The 12,343-nt window shown below is 40.5% G+C and overlaps 1 protein-coding gene across 4 annotated transcripts in view; it reads right to left on the bottom strand.

The window, feature by feature from the left end:
- The window catches only part of LPP (LIM domain containing preferred translocation partner in lipoma), a 692,086-nt gene that overhangs the window by 401,130 nt on the left and 278,613 nt on the right, over positions 1-12,343 (bottom strand). The gene's annotated exons all lie outside the window — the stretch shown is intronic.

Below are 12,343 nucleotides of genomic sequence, written 5' to 3'. Positions count from 1 at the left end.
TTTAGAAAAGAACATGAAGAGTCTCACAGAAATATTCACAGAAGTATATATCAACACAGTGTAACTGCGTTTACAGATCCCGAGACATCACAGAGAAAAAGACCTCGTTTGAAGAGAAATCACCCAATTAGAGAACGTGTGAGTGCCAAATAACTGGAAATATTCAGGTAGAGGCAAGAGACTACTTGACATGAATGTTATAAAGGAGATTTGGGCTTTCTAAATCCAAGGAACTTGGTAAATGGCCTTTAAAGACCCTTTCAGCACTGATCGGTGATGATTCCATGACTCAAAATACAAGGACCAGTTAATGGCAATAAGAGACTCGGGCTTCGTTTTAATGGTTGTAGTCAGAAAATGCCCCCTGCTTCCATGACTGGACGGTCATCCTAACTGCAAGTAGGTGTTTACTGAGAACAGGACATAAAAAGAATTCTCTAGGCAAGGTCAGACACAAAGCAACTAGTAATGTGAATAATACCTATGTCTGACCCTGACCCCTCCCACGTATCACTGCCCCACTGAAAATGAAGCTATTCTGGGGTGCCTGGGTGGCTCAGTCGGATAAGAGTCCGACTTTGGCTCAGGTCACGATCTCACAGTTGGTGAGTTCGAGCCCTTCCTCGGGCTCTGTGCTGACAGCTCAGAGCCTGGAGCCTGCTTGGGATTCTGCGTCTCCCTCTCTCTCTGCCCCTCCCCCCCATCTCTCTCTCAAAAATGAATATTAAAAAAGTTTTAAAAGAAAATGAAGCTATTTATATTCAGAAATTCCTAACAAGCTATATTCTACTATCAGGCTGTAATTCTCCAAAGGGCAGATGGATGCTGACCTAGGGGTATGAAGAGGGACACCTTGGCCATCAACCTTTTGCAAACCCTACCCACTCCCAAAAGGAATCCATAAACCCCCTTCAAGAAAATAGCATAGTCCCTTTGACTTAATAGGTGCATAAAAATCCAGCAGAAAGGCTTCAAAACACGTGAGAACTTTCTGCCTTGGCCCTTGTTAACTGAGATGGAGGTGATGCAACAGTATTTCTTAAATTAAGGTGTACACATTTCCACCCTTTACAATAAAAAACAAGTAAAATACCAAATTACCAAGATGGAAAATTCCCACCGTAAACAACTAGAACTACCCAGAAGAGAAAAACAAGACATCCAGTCACAGGAGCTAAATGCCCTCCTGTTAAGAGAAAATATACACACATTCCCACGCAGAACCCTTTCCTTGTGAATAGAGCTGAAGGTTCAGGAAATGGTTTGATAGAGACATTATATTACTTAGACCAAACTGAACTAGATTATCTGTTTGTTTATTAGATTATGGCTTTAGGCACATTGTTCTTTTGCTAAGAGCTCTTGACAAGACCCCACACACACATTCTTTGGGATGAAGGCTTTTGTGAGAGTATTTTATGGTACTTAGGCTCTTGAAAAGACCTGTGAATGCTGTCACACCAGAGGATTAAACCCAATCTTTGGGGCCACCACATTAGGAGGGTCTAGTTCATTTTGCACAGCCTTAACTAGGACATGTGAGCTATCTTGGACATAACACCCAGTGCTTCCAACCCATTCACTGTGGAATTTCTCATGTTAACCCCCACCCACTCACTCTAGTCACAAACCACACACAGGATCCTTAGTGCTGACAGATGAAAATGAAAGCAGTGTCCTCCAGAAATGGAATTCAAAAGGGTTTCATTTCTATCTATCCTTAAACGGGGAGATAGTACCCTTGGTTTTATTTTTATTTAAATTTCAGTCAAGGACATTCTTAAGACAAGAAATAAATTCCCAGAATATAGCAGACTACAGGTACTGACTCAATACCTTCTTAACTGGATAAAAGATCATGGCATCCACTTGGGGTCTAATTTGGTTTTGTTTGTTTGTTTGTTTGTTTGTTTTCATAGAAAGGCTTTTTCGGCATTTAATTTTGGTCTGCAATTAAAACCAGTGTGTGGTGTTCAAAGAGTCTCATTTTTAGCCTTCCTTGACATTTACAGGACACCCAATGATAGTTCATCCCAAACCAACAGAGGTATAAATGTAGGAAGACCCACATTTCTAAAAATGAAAGGACTTCTGACAATTCATTCAAATGCCCTCCACCTTTGTTTCCCTGATACTGAAGGGCTTGGGCTGTGGGGTGCCTCCTAATCCCTTCAGTTGTAAAACAGGTATAATAAGTATTGATCCATTCTTATCCTCAATACTTATCTTGCTGCTCTGTTGATTAAGTCTATGAAAACATTGGAAATCACGGTATCTCCGTGTTTTATCAGTCATCAATAATATTTTAAGCCAAGGGTTCTTTGCACTACAATATTCAAAAACCAATAAAGCTCACCTCAGGGCTTACTCCTTTCCCCCAAATCTTCCATTTGTTAAACCATGTTAAACCATTGTATAGTAGAACTTTCTGCAATTTTGAAAGTGTTCTATATTGTGCCATGTGGGGCGACTAAGCACTTGAAATGTGGCCACCAACTGAGGGGCTATTTTTATTGTATTTAAGTTTAATTCATTTAGATTCAAATTCAATCTGTAGCTACCTCATAAGACTTTGCAGATTTAGTCATATTGTCCTTAAAATGGTTCACCCATTCCTCATCCCCCCAGGAAAAAATTCTGCTACGCAAGCAAGAAATCCAACTTTTCTGTCGAGGTGACATTAATGAATTAATTAGTTAATTAATTAATTAATTAAGCCTTATTAAAGATTTTAGCTTAAGAGCCAGGGACAAGAACACACTAGTGCATTTCCATGTATTTTAAGTTATTAAAATTCCTTGGGAAGAAGAATTATGCCTTACTTTCTCTCAAAACTGGAAATTCAATACTGTGTCTAGCTGTTCAATACTGTTTGCAAGTGAGAGACCGGAATGGGGGCAGTTGTCTTAGCATGCGCTGGTCTAATGCAAAGGAGAAAGCAAACCAGATAAAAGCCCCAGGGCCCAGTACTGCTCTGCCATGGGTTTGCTGTAACCCTGGGACAAATCACACACAAACCAGGTCTCATGCTTCCTGGATGCAAAAGTTTCTCAGGAAAGCCCAGCACAGCTCGGGCAATGAGCGAAAGCTGGTAAAAGCCTCTTCTCCATCTCCCCAAAAGCCAGAAGACCAAGAGGACTGTGCAGTTAGAGAAATCTCTACTCTGGTCCTGCCCTAGCCATGACTAGCTGGCACACTGCCCGTGTCCTTGGAAACAGGAGAGCATTTAATAAAATTAAGCTGGGCAGAACTGGACTTATGCAGGTCCTCTATCTTTTTAAAGACACGATGCAGGTGGCTAAGAAAATCTCAGAGGGGCTAAAAAACTGGCAGAGGGGATGTGTTTATACAAGAATAGCCAGATATTAATGGGACTGACATGTGTACACACTAAATAGCAGAAGAGAAAGCAAAATTACTGAGGAATGGGAAGACTAATCAATACACATAACTGGAAAAACATACAAGCCATTTAAAAAGCTCATTTAGGAGCGCCTGGGTGGCGCAGTCGGTTAAGCGTCCGACTTCAGCCAGGTCACGATCTCGTGGTCCGGGAGTTCGAGCCCTGCGTCAGGCTCTAGGCTGATGGCTCAGAGCCTGGAGCCTGTTTCGATTCTGTGTCTCCCTCTCTCTCTGCCCCTCCCCCGTTCATGCTCTGTCTCTCTCTGTCCCAAAAATAAATAACCGTTGAAAAAAAAAAAAATTAAAAAAAAAAAAAGCTCATTTAGACCCTTGTCTTAAACCGAAAGTAGTTCCAGTTTGATTAAAAGTGGACCATTTTTTAAAAAGAATTAAAACCAGTTTGTACCTGGTTCCAAATTACAACAGAATTGAAAATAAACACTCCACAAGGTAATACACATATACACTTACATATAAAGCTCATGGTAATTGGCAAAACAGGCAAACACAACAATACACAAGTAATTCCTTTAAGCCAATTGGATCAAAAGGATGTGCGTGTGAGAGACAGCAGAGTCTCTGGCTGAAGAGTATAGAATTTAGAGTCAACCACTAATCACCTTCATTATATTGAACATATCACTCAGACTCTGTTTCTCGGTTTCCCTCACTGAAAACTTAGGATATTAACACTGACAATAATAGCAGTGTTTATAATCATAATCAGAATATATCTATTTTAGGGGTGCCTGGGTGGCTCAGTCCGTTAAGCGTCCGACTTCAGCTCAGGTCACGATCTCTCGGTCCGTGAGTTCGAGCCCCGCGTCGGGCTCTGGGCTGACGGCTCAGAGCCTGGAGCCTGCTTCCAATTCTGTGTCTCCCTCTCTCTCTGCCCCTCCCCCGTTCATGCTCTGTCTCTCTCTGTCTCAAAAATAAATAAACGCTAAAAAAAAAAAATTTAAGAATATATCTATTTTAAAAGCCATTTACAACAACGTGGATGGAACTAGAGTGTATTATGCTAAGTGAAATAAGTCAGTCAGGGGAAGACGGATATCACATGATTTCACTCACACGCGGAATTTGAGAAACTGAACAGATGAACATAGGGGAAGGGAAGGAAAAATAACATAAAAACAGAGAGAGAGGCAAACCATAAGAGACTCTTAAATACGGAGAACAAACTGAGGGTTGGTGGGAGTGGGGTCGGGGGAGGTGGGTTAAATGGGTGATGGGCACTAAGGAAGGCACTTGTTGGGATGCGCACTGGGTGTCATATGTAAGAGATGAATCCCTTCTACTCCTGAAGCCAAGACGACACTGTATGTTAACTAACTTGAGAGTATATATGTTTTTAATTTTAAAAAGAAAAATAAATACTAATCTACCTTTGTAAAAAGAAAAAAAGTTTAGGAAGAGGTAACGTGTAGACAGAATTTTTTTTTAAAACAATTTTTTTTTAAACGTTTATTTATTTTTGAGACAGAGAGAGACAGAGCATGAATAGGGGAGGGTCAGAGAGAGAGGGAGACACAGAATCCGAAGCAGGCTCCAGGCTCTGAGCCGTCAGCACAGAGCCTGACGCGGGGCTCGAACTCATGGACCGCGAGATCACGACCTGAGCCGAAGTCGGACGCTTAACCGACTGAGCCACCCAGGCGCCCCCGCGTAGACAGAATTTAACACAGTGACTGACTATATGTTCCAAAAGTATAACTGGTTTACAAATATGTGAAGAAGGTTGCAATATTAATAATTCAAAACAAACATTTTCTCATAAAATTAGCATATTTTAAAAGAATTACCAGCATATGGTTAAATAGGCACTATCATGTATTACTAATGGAAGTATAATTTGGTGACTTTAGGACAAAATTTTGGTAAAATGAATCCAGAGCATCAAAATCAACTTGATCCATATCAAGTTGATCAGCATCCATATCAACTTGATCTAATAATTCCCCATGTGAGAATCACATAAATACCAGGTGAGACAACAGGACTGAAGAGAAGGAAGGCAGAGGGGATGGGGAAGCTACATGTCCGAAGACTTAAAGAGTAAAAAACTGAAAAGAATCTAAATTTCCAGTATTAAAATACTGGCTGCCTGGACGTGAAAATCCACGTAACTGGGGAATCCTCTTGATCTCAAAATAAAGGGCCCCAAATTGATAATCAATATATATTACTAAGAAGAAAATAAGTATGCTTTTTACCTGATTCCAATAATAATAATCAGATACTAAATTCAGAACTAGGTTCAGTGGGGAATATTAGAAAACCCTGTCTTTCCCTTGGCCACGTTATATTAGAAAGGTACCATGAAAATGAAGTTCCAGAATTTTCTTTCTCATGGTTTTTATTTTAAAAAGTCAAACCATCTTTGGGGCACGTAGGTGGTTCAGTCATTTAAAAGTCCTACTCTGGCTCAGGTCATGATCTCAGGGTTCATGAGTTCAAGCTCCACATCAGGCTCTTTCTATTACCACAGAGCCTGCTTTGGATCCTCTGTCCCCCTCATTTTCTGCCCCTACCCCACTCATGCTCTCCCTCAAAAATAAATAAACATTAAAAAAAGAAGAAGAAGAAGAAGAAGAAGAAGAAGACGTCAAACCATCCTCAAGAGAGCCATTTTGGAAAGTAAAGCTAATAAAGCATTTCCTAGGACAGTCAACAGCGAACAGGTAACATACTTGGATCAATGGGAACGAGGACCCAGTAGAGGCACTCTGCTCCCTTGCTCCTGTTCATGAATCCTTCTGAGACTCCCTAGTGTGGAGGCTTTTGTGAAGATGTGCTGTGAAACCAAGCAATCAGTCGCACTTATTAGTAAGTACGGGGGACGGCTTGGTAATGTTCCCTTCTTCATGTTCTCCCTCCTTCTAGGCCTCACTCCTCTTTTTCCCTGCTTCCCTGGGCCTGCTCTTTCCAATCAAGCAGCATATGCTCTTGCCCCAGGCTCTATTTTCTAGGTAATCTAGTCTAAGACAAACACTAAACTATGTTTGGTGCGCAAAGAGCCACTTCCTGGGCTGAGGGAGTAGGAGGTATCACTGCAGTGAAGGATTAGGGTGTGCTCAACCTGGCTTCTTGGACTATCGCCAAGATACTTTTAAAATTAAGACCACAACTCTGCTATAGATGAAATACTAAATCATATTCTAGATAATGTAAGAAGACTGGTGGTTTGGGCTTCCATGCAAAAGGATGGCTAATGTTTGGTGCTCCTTGACTGGCTCAGTCAAGATCAGTCAAGATCTCCCTTGATATGGAGGTCATGAGTTTGAGCCCCATGTTAAGTGTAGAGATGACTGAAAAAATAATAATAATTTAATGAAAAGAAAAGAGGGGTGCCTGGGTGTCTCAGTCAATTAAGCGTCCAACTTTGGCTCAGGTCATGATCACACGGTTTGTGGGTTTGAGTCCCGTGTCGGGCTCTGTGCTGACGGCTCAGAGCCTAGAGCCTGCTTTGGGTTCTGTGTCTGCCTCTCTCTGCCCCTCCCCCACTTGTGCTCTGTCTCTCCCTCTCTCTCAAAAATAAACATTAAAAAACATAACAAAAAGAAAAAAGAAAGGATGGTGAATGTTAATCAAGTTTATCTAAATAAATAATTACAACAAAATCAGACCAACCTGGTGTCTCTCCCAACCAAGTATGCCACTTAACATTTAAACCCTTATCAAAGAACCAAAGCTAAGACTATGTCCAGAAAATAGACAGGCAAAACAAAAGACCACATTTTCTAATCTCCCCCTCCATAAAACAGTAACCACTCCTATACTCATGCAAAAGCCACAAGATCAATAAATACCTTTCAAAAAGAGGCTCCTAACATGTTCTTTATCTTTTAGAAATCCTTTAGACACATGTACTAAAGGTTAAAAATTACAATAGCAATTAAATGATATGACATCTGGGATTACCTTCAAAATAGTCTTGGGTGAAGGAAAGAAATAGGTACGTAAATAGAACAAAACTGACTGAAGGCAAATCATTGCCAAATCCAGATAACATATTTATGAAGGCTCATAATAACACTTTTGTTACTTCTGTATATGTTTGAATCTTTCCATAGTAAAACACTTAAAAATGAGAAGTAAATATTTTTTAAAGTTATGATAGTAACCCCCACTATCCTGAGTCTAAGAAAGCTAATGCAGCTTAACTGTCTTTACTTCATTTCTTAGTGAAATGCACTGCCCTCATCTTGTTTTATAAAATAAAAAATAGACAACTCTTCGGGATCAAGAAAAAGCCCATCTTCAGGCTAGTCTCAGCCAGTATGCTTAATGTTTCATGTGGGTTGGAAGTGCCTTAAATCCCTGTTGAATCTTTTATACACATACACAACTTACCCATATCCAAGTTCTCCTTCAATTATCTCTTCAGAAGCTTAAAAAGGCGCCTAGTGGATGCAAAACTAATAGTACCACTTGGTTCATATTTACTGGAAACTGTTTGCACTGGAAATCCAACTTGTGAACGCCCGAGGTAACTGTGCAAGTACAATATTTGCATTTGCCTAAGGAAATGAACTAAAAATACAATATCTACTGCGCCGTATAGCAGCTCATGGTTTAATATCAATGTGCTCCACATTGCTGTCAATAATACCGTTATTATTTGTACAGCACCAACGCAGTGACCTCAAAGGATACAGGGAACGCTCCCAGATTTTAATTCTCCAACCATCCCCCTGAGGAACGCAAGTGTTGAGAGAACTGACACGCAACAGGATGATTCCAAACATGGGAGCAGTTCGTGTGCTCACACCCATCACAGTGAAGAGCTGGCATTTCACTCTCGGTGCGGAAATTCCATCTAGGCAAATTCTAGCATGTTAATGGCTTTTTCTCTCTTGAAAAAAATAAGATGTATTTGGAATTAGATTGGCACCCAAACGTCTTGGTGTCCCACTCCATTTTTTTCCATGCCCTGGGGACTTTTGAAAATTATAGGATTTAACGGTACAACAAGATGGTGAGTTTAGAAGGGGAGGCTGTCGAGCAGGAAAAGATCTTAATGCCACCAACCTCTTACCCTACTGAAATACCTCCTCCCCCAGATTCCTAGGAATGGTATCGTCCAGACTCAACTCACAGACTGCAGCACCTGAAGAACCCTGCTCCTTTTCTTTAATAGGACCAAATTCTGGAGGAAGAGTCCAGTACTCCAAAATCCACCACCCATGTGCATTCTGAATGTTCACGGAGAAAACGAACGCTTCACAAATGATTCTCTTCCAGATGTAACATTCTATGACTCATCCGTAAGTTCTGCTCTGGGTACCAAAGGGGAGTGCCTGTTTCTAAAGAGTTAATGCAAATACTACACCCCCCTAGTTTTCTTCAAGGAGGAACTCAAGCTCTGGCTCGTTACCTTTTGCCCTGTCCTCCAAGGATTCAGAACCACATGACCACAGCAGCCTCTGCATAAGCAATCTTAAAAGTAACTCTAGACTATTATCATGCTACTCCATGCACTTCTCTTCTCAGTCTTAGCCCCTTTCCTCATAAATCATCAGGCATTTCCTAACACTCTCGCTCGATTTGCTCACCTTACTTCTTTGCCTAGTGTGCTCACATCCTTCTTAAACTCAGAAGCCAAGGTTGGCTCTGCCATTAGTGGCCAAGAGAAATGCAATGCTTCTTAGAAATATCACTCAATGTTTTCGGGCCTCTGGGTAAATCAACACACACCAGTCCCCATCCTGACTCCCATACACTAAACCCTGCTAGGAATTAACCAACTGTTAAAGTCCAGCACAAAGGGCATCTCCTCCATTAAACCCTTGCTGATTTCTTCACTCACATTATTTTTTTTTTCATCACCTTCTCATAGTAGATATGTGTGTCTCCTTTGGAGAATTGCCACTGTTTACATTATGATTATACCGACACCTATTTACCTGTGAGTTCCCTGTTGATGGAAACCGGGATTCATTTACATGTCTTCCACAGCAAGTTTTCAGATATTATTTTTACCAGGATCCAGAATAAGAAACGCATTTTACACCGAGATCCAACACATACATAAGTACATGCACACGCACACACATACACGCACAAAACCAAAACAAGTTTTCCCAAACAATACTTCCTTTAACTACATGCGAAGTTTTTATTGTTGCTGGTCGTATGACAACCTACTAATCTGATTCAGGACCTGCTACCGGTTGTGACCCACTTGGTAACACTCTCGGTAGCACATGGTACTGGGTTTTTTACAGTGTCAATAAATGATAAATGAATGAAAGAGCCAGCCAACAAAAACAGACATGCTTTTTCACAACCATATTTGGCAACTATAGTTCTCTTTGCCCCCTTAATAAAAAGATCCTTGTAAAATTCTGGACAAAAGTAATATCCTCTTTACAGGTTGAGCACTGAGAGCTAGTTTTGCCATATCCAGATCAGGTCACATTCATTTTTTTGGTTCTAAAAAATTCACCTATATTTGCCTTCTCATTCTCCAGTCAGTATACAATGACAGAGTTCACTTTAAACCTCATTTTTAAACCAAGTATACATATCTACTGTTTTCAACCGTGGTCTATGTCTTACACAGGGCAGGTGATTGATCAAATTCCACCAACTGAAATCTCATAAATGATATCAATTACTTCACCAATCAGGAAATCAAGGATTTGAGCACTTTTCCTCTGAATGTGTTTCATTCATTCCAAACATTCACTGAGCCTTATTATCAGAAACGTTTAAAACCTGGTCTTTGGCTTCAAGAAAATCACATTTTTCTGAGTGTATAGATCCCATTTCACGTGAACCATGTAAGCAGGCCAAGATATCAGGTCAATACCTCCTTTTTCTTTCCACGTCGTACTTAATACCAGTAGTACTTTGCTGGTGTCCAAATGTTATTATTAATAATGGTCTTGAAATTTCATCAGGCCCTCAACTAAGAATGTTTCTATATAAACTGCCTGAAACCATACAGCTTGACGAAGTGGCACCTATGTTACCCATTAAACTGTCTTCAACTCTAATTGTCTGTCCTCTGGAACTAGAATCCCGTTCTTGCTCAGCTCTTGTAAAGACGAATGTAAAAACAGGGTATTAAGAATTGGTGTCCTCTCACTTGTATAAAGGATACTTCTCCAAATGCTCAGTCCTAACAGAGGTTGTTTTTCCATGAAGACCTTGTGAATACCTTCTAGAACATAAGATAAGCGGTTAGCTCATCCCTGTGTATAATGCCTAAAACTAGAGTTGTTTTCAAATAACACAAACATTTTATAGCCAAATTATTTCCAGGTAGGAAAACTTTAGCAATTAGTTTATCTCCAGTTACCAATTTCAAGGGCCTGCAACAGAAGAATCTTTGAAAATAATAAAGTCTTGAAATATATCAAAGAGACATATTGGTTTTCCATTGAGAAAAGTTACAGAGAAATACTATAGCCCACAGTTCTCAAATATTATTAACTGAAAATGTCAGTGGCTTTAGGCTTCTATTTTGAGCTCCTGCTTATTATCCACAGCATCACAGGGAAGTTAAGAGCACAGGCTGTGGAGCCAGACTACCTGGGCTGATACTCTGCCTGCCACACGCTGGCTGCGTAACTCTGGACAAGTTACTCAGCCTTTCTGTGCCCCATTTCCTCCTGTGGACAGTGGGGATGGCAATATTGCTTGCTTTAAGTAATGTGATGATTATTAATTAAATATGCATAAAATATGTAAAACAATGCCTGGAATATTCTAAGCACTCAATAAAAGGTAGACATTATTCCAGTACCCTGCCCTCAACTGTACTATATAAAGTGGAATTCTATACCTTATATTCTATACCATACACACACACACACACACACACACACACACACACACACACCTTATATACTCTATATACCTTATACTATATAAGGTAGAATTCCATGAAATGGGAAGAATGTGGTATGCTGGAAAGAATATGGCATTTTTAGTTAAAATGTGAGTTAGGACCTCCACAGTTCCACCTGCTATACTTGTTGAGTTGAGAGTTACTTAACCTGAGTGCCATCTCCTAATCTGTAGAATGCTAAGAAACAGAAGTACCCATATGTAACACACTCAAAGGAAATCAAAATAACTTTCACCTAAGGAAGCAGAGGAGGTTCGATAGAGAAGGTACTATTCTGATAAAGATTGTAGAATAGACACGTGGAAGTAGAAACATTGAAAAGTGAAATACTAGACAGAATCATTTGGTTGAAGACACACAAAGGAAAGCATGGCGTGTTTCCGAGAATAGCACATGGTCCAATCTGGCCAGTGCAAAGGGTATAAAGGGAAGTCACTGGTGCTGCTGAGGTTAAACAATCAAATTCAATCAGCACGGGATCACAGATTCCTTATTGGACTGGAACTTTTCCCACAGGTACTGTGTATATGGTAAAGACTGCAAGAGGCCATTAACATAATCACGTTGGGGAGCCTGGGTGGCTCAGTTGGTTAAGCATCCAACTTCAGCCCAGGTTTTGATCTCATGGTTGGTGAGTTCGAGCCCTGCGTCGGGCTCTGTGATGACAGCTCAGAGTCTGAAGTCTGTGTCAAATTCTGTGTCTTCCTCTCTCTCTTTGCCCCTCTCCCACTCATGCTCTGTCTCTCTGTGTCTCAAAAATAAATAAATGTTAAAAAAAATTTAAAAAAAAGCAGGATCAGGTCAATATTGTAGAAGAAACTGAGTGTAAGGTGCAGAGTGAATGGAAGCCCAGGGCCTGGAAATAGGGAGTTCTAGAGTTCTTTAAGGGTCTAAACAAAGCATTTGCCAAAGAATGGAGTGCAAAGATGCCATGGAATCATAGAAATGATGGGGACATAGAAAGGTGGATCTCAACACCTGAGTCAAAGAGAAATAATGTGGTTATGCAGCTTAGGAATAGAAGCCTGAGGAGGAGCAGATTTAAAAGAGATGAAATCAATCCAAAAGCGGTGGTCCACC

The sequence above is a fragment of the Herpailurus yagouaroundi genome, unplaced genomic scaffold (assembly GCF_014898765.1).
Source record: "Herpailurus yagouaroundi ecotype Mexico unplaced genomic scaffold, PumYag 159, whole genome shotgun sequence".
NCBI classification, from domain to species: Eukaryota; Metazoa; Chordata; class Mammalia; order Carnivora; family Felidae; genus Herpailurus; species Herpailurus yagouaroundi.
This window is presented reverse-complemented; position numbering and strand designations above follow the sequence as displayed.